Source organism: Numida meleagris, chromosome 5 (genome assembly GCF_002078875.1).
Source record: "Numida meleagris isolate 19003 breed g44 Domestic line chromosome 5, NumMel1.0, whole genome shotgun sequence".
NCBI lineage: Eukaryota > Metazoa > Chordata > Aves > Galliformes > Numididae > Numida > Numida meleagris.
Genome location: NC_034413.1, coordinates 63,150,907 through 63,162,961, shown reverse-complemented (window position 1 = coordinate 63,162,961; position 12,055 = coordinate 63,150,907).

The following is a 12,055-nucleotide window of genomic DNA, read 5'->3' as shown; positions in this document are numbered from 1 at the left end:
CATAAATTTGCAAACATTCAAAACATGTTATAGTAACTGTGGCCTATGGATTAGTGTATCTGTCCTTTCTTGGTGCGAGGATATTCTGCTGAACATTCCCAGGGATCATACAGCCCCCAGGCTGAAATTCCCTGAGAGTGCTCATCCTAGAGAGGATCCAGCTGGGTCTTGGCCTCTGGTGGAGCTTCTGTCTGAGCTATTTCTTCTGCTTAACATTTACAGAGTAACCCAGCTTCACAACCTCCCAGTAGCATGGATCATGCTACTCCCATTCTGCAGTGGAAAAATTGGCACAGACGGTTTGATCCTCAAGCAAGTGGGAGCTGAGTCTTGCTCCAGCACAGCATGTGGCTGGATGTTAGAAATGATCCATACTTGGCCATAGATGTTCATGGCCACCTGGGAATCAGGAAAGTCTCTGTGTGACTGCATTCTAGCAATCTACACCTTAAATGAGAACTTTATATACGACCCATCTTTCTATAGGAAGCAGTCAATGCCAGTTTTGCTGCTGTTTTTCCATCGTCTGAGTGTCCAGACTACTGGCTTCCAGTTGTTTCTTTCAGTATCACAGAATCATAGAATCGTAGAATGGCTTGGGTTGGAAGGCACCTTAAAGATCTCCTAGCTCTAACCCCTCATGCTGTGGGCAAGGTTACCACCCACTAGACCACACTGTCCAGGGCCCCATCCAGTCTGGCTATGAATGTTTCCAAGGAGGGGGCATCCACAGCTCCTCTGCGCAGCCTGTGCCAGTGCCTCAGCACCAGCTGAGTAAAGAATTTCCTCCTAAAACAGAAAACAGCAGCAAAGTGCTTGAATAATGATATCTGGGGTTTGTCCCTACCGTGTGGAGGAGTTTTTAACTTTACTCTTAGTCTTCATATTTCTTCTTTTTCCAGCTTCAGGTGGAATGCTGTACAAAATTGCATCCGTTGCCAACTACATCTGAAGATGTTGTTACTAAAGATAGGCCACTGTAACCTAAGTGCTTAGTGTTTGATTCCTAGACATAGCACCTATACGTTAACCTACCTCTTTCTGCTTGAATTTTCCTGTGAATGAAATGGGGTCAAGAATTACAGTCTTGTTTCCCAGAAGGGGAGATATAGGGGTTCTTTACTAGGTCAGAGTTGCTACGAGAACCTCTAAGAAGGGAGGAAGTTCAGGCCCAAACCATCATGAAATCCAAAGGCAGATGGCCATGTCATCAGCTGGTTTAAATCAGTGTTGCTTCATTATGCAGCAGGACTGTAGCAGTAGTTTGCTGGTGTGTTTTACCCACGTTTTAGAGAAATGTGTTTTAAATACTCCACTGTTTACTGTGGTTTGATTAATGAAATTCCAATTGAAAATGAAACACACATTTATTTACAGAACATGGCTTGTGCACTACCAGGGAACATCTTACAGTAGTAGTACAACTTAAAGAAAGCTACAAAAATGTTTTCAGATCTTCTCATGTTTTGATTCAATCAACTGTAAAAGTACAAAGTACATTGGATGTGTAATAGAAAAAACATATACAGTTGGATGAGTAGTAAATTCTAATGAGCTTTTTTTGTTCTGTAATTTAAAGTATTTATAGAACCATTTGCATTTATTTGGATGATTCTAGAAATTTTCTTTGTATATTGAAATGCCAATTCTGAATCACAAATGCATATTGGAGTAATAATATACAGTGCTTTTTTCTTAATGATTTTTCATTTTGCGGTTGAGCCAAGTATCTATATGGGTTAAAATCTATAATTCCCAGAACTGATAGACAATTCAAAAGGCTTAACAGACTTCATGCATCGCTTGCTATTGAAACTGTGTATCTAGAGGAAAACTAATATATTGACCTTAGAAGGCCATTTACTGTTATTTGAAATAAACCCATTGCTTATAAGTCTATGGAGTATCTATTTTTGAGTTATAAAGCAAACACAAATCCTGGGAGCATTTGGCATTTTTTGGGAAGCCCGCTTTCAAGTCCCAGAGTAGCCTCTGTGTTTGATCTGGAGCTAATTATTAGTTCTAATGGGAGATCTATAAAATACCTGTTGTTCCTGAGGGTATGTTTATTCCCTGTAGGATGCTGCCACCTAAACATTTCAGAGGTTTTCTTTTTTTTTGATCTGTGTATATAACACAACTTTTGAAAGGAACAAGTTGTGTTCCCACCACTTTAAAAGATTATCTATTCAGGGCTGAGTTGTAAATGCACTTAAGTCTCTAAGAGACGTTGTTCCATTTGTCTAAAATGACTAGACACTTTCTAGGGAATTTGGGGGCAGGGAACAGGACAGCAATTCTGTGCTTTTATATCTCTAAAATACTTAGCTGGTATGTACAACAGTCACTTGGAGGTGAGATATTTCTAACAGTTGCTCATTACAAGGAAAATTTTAAAAGCACTGAATTCCAGCAGCTCACGCAGCTACCATGAATAGTAAATTGCCAAATGTAATCTCACACTTGGGAATCTTAAGTGTGTTATGTCCGTTTGATCAAATATTATTAGGTTAACTTTAACCATCAAAATAAATTAGTAGCTAGTGGTTCTATCTAGATTATAACTGGGGGAAATAGAATAAAAATAGATACATGCAGATGCTGGCAAGTGCTAAGAGTGAGCTTTAATAAATACGGAAAGAGCAACCCTAGGGAAATTTTGGAAGCTGCCTTATTTGATATTTAAAAGTACATTGGAAAACACATTAATAAATTTGATACTCTGCACACAACCCAGATGCCTCCTCCTTCCTCTAGCTTGTTTGGGTGTATAAAAAGTCCTTTGGATTCTGTAAGAATAAATCTAATTAGAAAACTACTTAACTTAAGACAGATAAGATTTGGTTATTGCTTGCATCCAAAGAGCTGTACTTAAAATCATTCACTAAGAACAAGCAAAAAGAGTGCATAGAAGACTGAGGAGAAAGAAGCCTCGTTTCCCCAGTCTATATGTGAGTAGCTTACAAAAGAGATGCCCAGTACCACTCTGGGCCATCTCTGTGTGTTGGGAGGAAAAGATTTTCAAGGTAAAGTCTGCCCTCCAAGAAAACCCTCTAAAATGCGACCTTATGGCTTCTTTGTTGTCAGTATCAAAGGCCGATTTGAGGACTGAAAGTAACTTTCTAGAAAGAGGATTAAGTAAATATCCTGTCAACCTTTGGCTGATAGTGAGCCTGAAATGAGGGAATCTGAGAGCCTAGAAGATACCAGTGGTGCCCTGTTTTAACCTCCACAAGTCTGAAAGGAAGTAAGGGATAACAATCATCAGTAGGACAGCCAAGGAGAAGGGATAATTTCTAATGACTACACATTTTATGGAAGCATGATGCTCTTCTGCCATGAAGCATGCACAAGACAATAGCAGATGTTGGCAGCTTTTTGAAGCCAAACTTCAGAGAAGCATTTCAGTATTTTCTTGCCTTAGAAGCAAATGTTTATGTGATTGGCTGGAAGAGATGTTTTTAATGATGGAAAAAAAATCCGTACCTGATGTCTAAAATAGAAAACACCAGAGCATACTCGCTGGCTCATTTACAAACTCATGGAGAACACTTAATTCACCCTTATACCATCATAGACTATAGATGGGTTCTATTAATTCTTCATCTTCCCATCGTAAAATATCTGCTTACATCAGTTCACCAGCACAGCGAGTGGTTTTCTTCACCAACATCCACAGGAAATTTTCATTAGTTTAAGTACACTGATTTCAGTTGAAGTGTAACTTAATCTTATTAATTCCTGAAGGAGGTTATGTTTATTTTCCATGCAGACAATACAGCACATGCATCCCATTCTTCTGTTCTGAGGAATCCCTGAAACAGGAACAGGGGAGAAAATAATGATTTTAAAGGAAATGTTAAGAAACAAGCAATAGGTTTGAGGTTGTTTATTTGTTTCAATGTTTGATGTATTTTAACATATGGTGAGTTTTATTTCTGTTGATGTTTATAATTATCCTCTTAGTGGGTAAGGAAAAATTCCAAGAATAAAAAATACTGATGCTGTAATGTTGAGGGAAAATTGAGGGAGTTTCCTCAATTGCCTTCATAAGAGTTAGGTGGCGGAAGGCAAGAGAACGGGAGAATAAATACACATCCTACAACATTGCTCCCTATTTATTTTTCAAATGTCCATAGTTAAAACACACAAACAGTCAAACCTGCTGTGGAATATCTTAATGGAAAGAAAAAGCATATATAGAGAGGGAAAAGCAGAATATACCTATCTGGGGTCAGAGAGTGAGTCAGTCATGGCCAGCAGTTGAGCCCTCTCAGCCGCATTTCCCAGCCTCATTGGTCCAGTGTGAGATGGTCGCACCAATTGCTTACAGTGGCTGAAAGCACATGGAGAGGGGCCTAGCTTTTCATCTGAAGAACACAGAGCACTTGGAAGAGCACACCTGGCAGTGAGCCATGGCACGTGCAACTGCTGCATGGCGTGGGATAGGATTGTTTTCCCCTTCCCCAAACAGCGTATAGTGCTTCTGAGAAAGTGTGGGCTGTGTGTACTTGATCAGAGTAGCTACTGAGATGGCAAATAACAACACAAGGTTATCTTTCATATCATTTGTTTTGTGAGGCTTTGGGTTATTTAGCATAAGCAGCAAAAATAGATTTCCTGGAGTTCTTTAGAAGTTGAATATGTATGACCTTATATCTCAGCTGCCTTGCAATGAGGCACGTATACAAAACACAAAAAACACTGGAACTGAAATTGGACAAAAAACATTGGAACTTTGGTCTGTTTGACCCAAAGAGCATAAAAACCCCTCAGATTGACACATCATGATGCTGTATGATGCTGTGTGGGCTGGGAGGTCAACTGTAGATATCAGTGCTGAAACATTTCGGAAAATGACTTTTGACAGAGCTGATGTGAATGTACACACTGCTTGGCAAATTGTTGGTCATAAATTGCTTGCAAATGTAATTCTATTTTGTGTTTGGGAATTATCTGAAAGCAGATTTTGAATTTCATACATTTTCTCATTCGTCAGCACTAGGATGTGAGCTCTTTTCACCAGTCTGTTTCAGAAACTGTCCTTGCATATGCAGAGTTCATTAACTGTTAATTCTCAGTATGCAGTCAGCCGTGGAGGTCACGTGATGGCGCGGATAATATTTATCCTCCCTTATTGGAGCACTAAGGTTTTGCCAAGCCACGGTGGAGAAATTCAAAGAGAATTCAAGAAGACAAATAAAAAAATATTAACCTTCAGCCTTTTGCAAAAATATCTCATAACCCTTGCAGCACTGAGGTGGGCAAATACAACTTCTATGAGAGGCATTTTCAGAAATGGTAAAGGAATTATCTTAAAGAGCATAGCCAAATCAAGTTCAGAGGTTTTATTCAGTTCCCTTTTTATCTCATAGAGTTCCAACAGATTTTTGTGAACGCAGTAATTTTACATATTTCTTCTTCAGAAGATTGAAAAAAAGTAAGACGTAGATTTTTAGGTTTTTTTTACTTATTTTTGACAAAAAGAATCCTAACGTGTAAAACAAGTCATAAGCCTGAGAAGTTTTGTAATAGTGCATTTCAACTGCTTGAGGAAAAATGTAAATTTGGTCCAAAGCCTTTCTCCTTTTCCATCTCTGTAAAGTTTATTTGCAACATGTATTGTAGTGAAAACAAAACAAAACGTTTTTAGGGAGGCCAGATCTGCCATGGGTGTCTGTAGGAGGGAGAAGAGAATGGAATCCTAGCCATACTCACATTGACATTATAGGATCAGGCTTTTGTTTCTGACTGGTTTTAGCAGCACTGATAGAACTGCTCATCAGATGTAATAAATATGCACAAAAGCATTTGTGGGATCGAGCCCTAAGCTAACAACCTAAATTTAGGATCAAATTATAAGAACGTTGGCTGAGATTTTTGAAATTCCATTTAAAACAGCAAACTTCAATGAGCTAGGCCTGAGTTCGATTTGCATGTATATCAGGAACTCCAGTTTTGTGTTTCATTATCAAACAAAAGTATCTGAGATTTAGCCATACTAATTTCTTTCTAAACCCAATTTCTTTCTAAAGAATCACAACACTCAGGGTACCATAATAGAGTGCCACAATTAGATTTTCTAAAATAAGAAGCTGGTTTTGATTTGGTAGGAGTACAAGCCTGTCTCAAGCTACTAACTTTTAATCTACTGGTATTCTTAGCAGTCAAAAATGACTGAAGAAGGCTTGGTTAGAGAAATATGAAAAAATAATTTGTTTTATCCTAAGATATCTCTGGAACTATTCAGTTTTTCATAGCAAAGACACATTATCTTTAAAGAGAAGGGTTTGCAATTGAATACATTTTATGATATAATTTGCAATGCAGTTGCTTTATTTAGCCTATGGAATTACAGAGACCTAAAAAACTCTGTGAAAGCTAGAACAGAGCATATGTTGGTGTGCGTGCATACATATGGAAGAAAAATATGAAAGGTGAGGCAGAGCCCAAGCAGAGAAGTAGAAAACATTCTGATGGATCTAATTTAATTTTATGTTGTGTTTTCATGTTGAAGTTCCTTTACAAGCGCTGACGCTTTGCTGTGAAAAGCCTTGAAGGTGAGATCAGCCACAAATAATAAGAATTTTTTTAACTAACTTTGGCTGTTGGATTATAGTTTGTTAAAACAAACAATAGCTTACCGCATTACAGCTGAATGCAGAGATATTACTTGTACTCAGCTAAAATCAAATTATCTTTTAGTTTCTATTCTCTCCAAACTAAGCTAAACAGTGGTGTCATAAAATGACAAATTACAGGATGAACATAAGAGCAGTGCCTTCAAAAATACAATAGTTATACAAGCCATCTATTGTTAATGAAGAATATAATGCAATTTGTCTGTCTGTAATACAATTATGCAAATCAAAGATGGAACTATCCTGAAATCTCTCTACATTCCAAGTGATTAAAATGAGATAATTTATCAAAAAGAATATTACTGATCATGTTTATGTGTTGCACATTAATCCTATTACAATAATGTATCTTTCTACTAATGTAATGGATTTGTGCAATCTAACAGAAAATGACTTTTATACTACCCACAATTACAAAAATATTCAAAGCATATCCATCGCTGCACAATAGCATATGCCTAAGACTGTACAATAAACCTATTAAAACAAACAAAACTTATGAATGTAACCTTCGTACCAATAAAGACAATGCTAAATTCAATTTTATTGCCCTCATTATTTCAACAACTTCATATATAATAAACATCGGGAGTAAATTACCTTAACCTTCTTTATAAAGAAAGAAAATCTTAAAAAAATGTAATAGAAAAATGTGAGTATTGGTTAAGTGGGCACCAGGCATGTAGAGCATGTGATAAAATTTTCTAAACCAACACGTAAGCTGCAGCCCATGCATTTCCAGTCCAAAAGGTCTCTCTAAATCTAGGCAATCTGACAGATATAATTTTAATACATGACAAGTCAATCCTTAAAGTAACAGAAGCTTCTGAAAAAGTATCTATTATATGCAGTAAGGCATGTGGAAGTGTCATGAGGTACACGAGGACTTTCTTCCATGTGCACGGAAATACAAGAGAAGGCTTAAAAATTCCTCAGACAAAGCTGTAGTCAGAAAAGTCATCAAAAACTGGAAAACACAAAGGATAAGACAGCACGTTCAGCATTAAAACTAACATTGTGCATATGTATTATAATACAGTCACTGGGGGAATGACTATGTGCTCTTGGAACATCATAATATTACTTATTTTCTGCATCCAAATCTGCACAAATGGATTATTGTATAATGTCTCTTCCTCTCATCGTGTACTTACACTAATTTCATTTCTTGTGTTCAGCCCATCTTTATTGACCTAGGCCTGCTGCTCTCTTTTTTCATCCCTAGAATGCTTCATTAGCTCTCAGTGTGCAGTTGCACCGTACTGAGCATTTTTTCTTCTGGCAGGCAGGCTTTGCCTAGATGCAGTTTAGATACTGAGTTCCTTGACAGAACTAATGCAGCTGCACACACCTCTGGGTGACCCTCTTGTCCACCCTCTGGACATGTAAATCAGACTGGATTACCCAGCTCACACATATTTGTTCCTCTTTCTTTGAAAGAATTTGTCTTCTTTCTCTTAAACTTGTACATACTGCCTATTAACACAAGAATATGTACTGAATATTTCCTTGATCGCTACCAGCCTCGGAGGGGACACATCCTAGCTGGGCTCACCTTCATAGCCAAACAGTGACTTTTCCCTTTCAGCCATTCCTGCTTCTCTTCAGTCTTGGAGCAGAGAGGTTTGCAGTTTGGAAGTACCCGATGTCAACTCAGGAGTTGCTGGGAGCTGCTGTTAGTGTGAAGTTCTGTGCTCCAGGATGGCTAACATGGATTTTATGCTGCATTTTACTGAGTGATACCAACAGACCACTCTGTGCTGGGGAACTTGACCTACTGAACAAGATCTGACACCTTAGTAAATACAAGACTGTATCGACTGCTCTACAAATCTATAAATCTCCGGCTCCTCTTGCAGCTACAGTCTCATGTTCTAAAGGATTTAAATTCCCAAACTTTCCCTCCGCTCTGCATTGTGAATGGGATAACATGATCTTGTGGGTCAAAATCCTCATTTTGAAACTTGCTGGCACAGATCTCAGCTTTCAGTCCCTGAGAAGCCTGGTTTTTACATGGCATTTTAATATACATGTTTCATTATCATGTGTCAAGGAGGCTTAAGATATAATTGAACAACTGCCTGTTGGTCAGAGCTGTCTGCTGCAAATTTAGCAAAGCTCCTGCTCTTTGCAGACAGAAACACGGTGAGGGCAAGACTGGTTCTGGCTAAAACTCGGCTGGCACCGGGCCTTCTCTCTCACACAGTTTAATATTTACCCATATAGAGTTACTTGAAAACAAATTGAGATAATGCTGCAGCTTGTTTGGATCCATCTCTGCCTGTGCTTGTCTCCCTTTAAAACACACATGTATTCTGAGACCCTTGATGGATGGCAAATGCACATGCTTCTGCTCCCAATGCCAGTAAGTAAAAAGCTGTTCTTTGTCAGATGAGAATTGATCCAGCAGTAGTCATATGTGGCACTTAGCTTCATAATTCTTTATGTTCTGTCCAAGTAGTAACCCAGCCAGCCCCATGTGCTGTGTACAGACAGAAAATTCAGGTACCTTCAGGTACAAAAACCAGCTTCAGAGAAGTGACACCTCCATACAACCCATGTGAAGATGGGGGTCGCAACTGGCTCTATGGATCTCATGGGCACTGGTGCAAACCCACTGACTTTTCTTTTAGAGTTCACTGAGGACACCCTGACAGTGCCAGTCTCCCAGAACTGCTATGTGGCAAAGACTTTCCATGTTTCTCCTTCATTTTGAATAAGCTGAAGCTTAACCAAGTTTTGGGCTGAGCTGGTCGCCAAACCAAACATTCCGTGGGTTTTTGGCTTGCTGTTCTGTGCAGAAATCCCTTTTCACAGGTCTTGCTCAGCCTAACCCCTGTGTCTGGGCCTGTTTCATTGGGCATGAGGGCAACTGCTCACTATGATCCCTTAGAAACAGACTGAAAAACATTCAGCTAGCAAAAGAGATAAAGCAGGAGTCTCCTGGGATATCTACAGCCCAGACTAAGCAAGTCAGTTGAGTCCTGAGAAGAGAAAGGGGAAAAAAGTTAGCAGAGGTGGCTTATTAACTTATTACTAACTTCTCTGCATTTTGAGTCATCTCGAGTACCTGCCCTTATCTCAGTGGGTCAATTCCTATGAAATGAATGTTAACGCTGCCTCACTTCACATGTTTTCTGTGAAACTACCTACAGCATTAGTGCGATGCTCAGATAGCATGGCAAAGGGAGACATCCAGGTACTTAGATTTGACATACAGTCTAATTTCCATGAAATAGCAAGAACTAACCTAGCAGCTAGGGCCTGGCAGCCCAGCTGGTCGTGGTAAACACACTGAGCTTTTGTGCTCTTTGTTTGCAGCGCACAGGACTGTCCATACGCCGTGCTGGTGTGTGAACAAGCATTTTGGAGAGAAGCAGCACCAATTTTCCATACCATCTAAGGGACTCAATTGGCAGTGCTGTGTGACAAATCAGGGCAGATTAAAGTTGAGCTGGTCAAATCCTGCCACGCTGTTCTTTGAGCAAAAAAACCTGTGGCATTGCTGGGTCCAAGAAAAGGCAGAATTTGGATCATAAACACAACACTCAGATATGCAAAAAGGAAGAGCTGCCCAGTGTTAGAGACAAGGGAAGACTCATTTTTGAGCAGGACGAGGCTGGTTGGCTGCTGGGGCTTTTCTGCTCTGTTGAGGTTGTAATTACAGCCTCTCAAAGCTTGCGTGACATTGCTAATTTGAGAAAAAAATGGGAGACTGATATCTGTAAGAACACTCAGGGTTGAGATTTTGTTTACGGAGTCCCTATATCAGCAGATCAAACCTATGAATATTAGTAATTAAGTATCTTTATGTAAGTAATTATAGAAATAATCCAAAAACGAGAGATGGGAAGATGTAAATGTCAGCTATTAAGAGCAATTTAAAGAGGTTAGTTGGTTTTTAAGATACCTGAAAGTCAAATTGACCATCAAACTGTGGCATGAAATTATGAAATCAAAATTACTTAACTCTTTTTAGAACACAGCTTTCTTTGCTAAATATCTCTTACCTCCAGAGGAACCTTTGTATGTTAAACAGTACCTTCAATTTAAGATACAGATTCTGTGCTCCATCCCATTTTATTTCCTGTAGCTTTGCATCATGAAAGGAGCCAGTTCTTTGCCTTACTCATTTGGTATTATGTGATTCCGCTGATTCTTGGGGAGCTGTGGGCGATATATATCTGTGTAAAGAAGAGGCAAACATACTAAAAATGCCCATTACAAATAGTCATTTACTTATGATTTGTGTCAGCTAAATGGTGTGGAAAGCATCTTCTTCCTTGGCACAGAGTAAGTGTCAAAATACATAGTTATCCTTTCCACCATGACCCAGAAGGCTGTCTTTCACTGTGTAGGGACACAACCAAGGCAGACCTGTCTAAATCTGCCCATCACTCTGGCTTGTCTCTTCAAGTGCTCTGCCTTTTTGAGGCATTTGCGTTCATTTGGATCTAGTCCCGCAGACTGCTGAGCATCTTCTATGAAGCATCCTTTAATGCCAGCGCTGTGGCTTGATTAGCTAATAGTACATGCCACCAAGCATCCTTATGGGAATGCAGAGCACCTGCCTTAGCCTTTAGCTAGTCCCTCCTGCCTCCCAGGAGATTAATGCCAGCTGTTTCTCGGCATCAGTGGGCAAGTGTTAGCACCTTGCAAGACCCAATCTTAGTGTGGAGCTTTTAACAGGAGCTTTAGAGAGAACAGCAGAAGTTCCTTTTTTCCTGTTTGTGATAATGCCCCACAGCAGGAGTCACAGGAGAGAGTTAAGTACTTATAAATGATTTTATGAAAAGATCTTGAATTGGGGCACTCCTGAAATGGTCTCCTGCTAAGGATAAACACTCCCTTGTTGACATTACCTGTCTTCATTCTGGGTCTGAGGCTAGAAATGAAGATGTTGGTGCTTTATCTATCTCAATCTAATTTACAGAAAGCTTGTTGTCAAAGCTCTCCATGCCCGAGAAATGGCATTGCAGGGATTTGGTGTCCAAACAGGGGGGAGGCGGGGAGAGAAGCCGGGAGAATTAAACCAGGTTTGACCTGATATGGATCCAAATCAAACAGATCTCCTTTATTTATTTTCATTTGTGACTCTCTCAGCAGCAAGGTGTAAGTATTAAGTATACAGGAGATAGCAAGCAGAGGAAAAAAGTAAGAGTTTAAATGATAGCAGGGATCAGTATTTTAGTGTATTCCTTCTACGATCTCCTGATGCAAATAGAAAAGGCCAGGCACAACATAAATATTTCCTATTATGGATAAACTAAAGTCACAATGGAATCTGTCATGCTTGTGATATGAGAGATGGACAATATTCCTGAGCTGTTGCCATGCTGGCACTTGAAAGCAGCTTGTATTTTGTTTGTGGAGCCAAATCAGAAACCCTTTCCCCTCTCTCTCTGTTTTGTTTT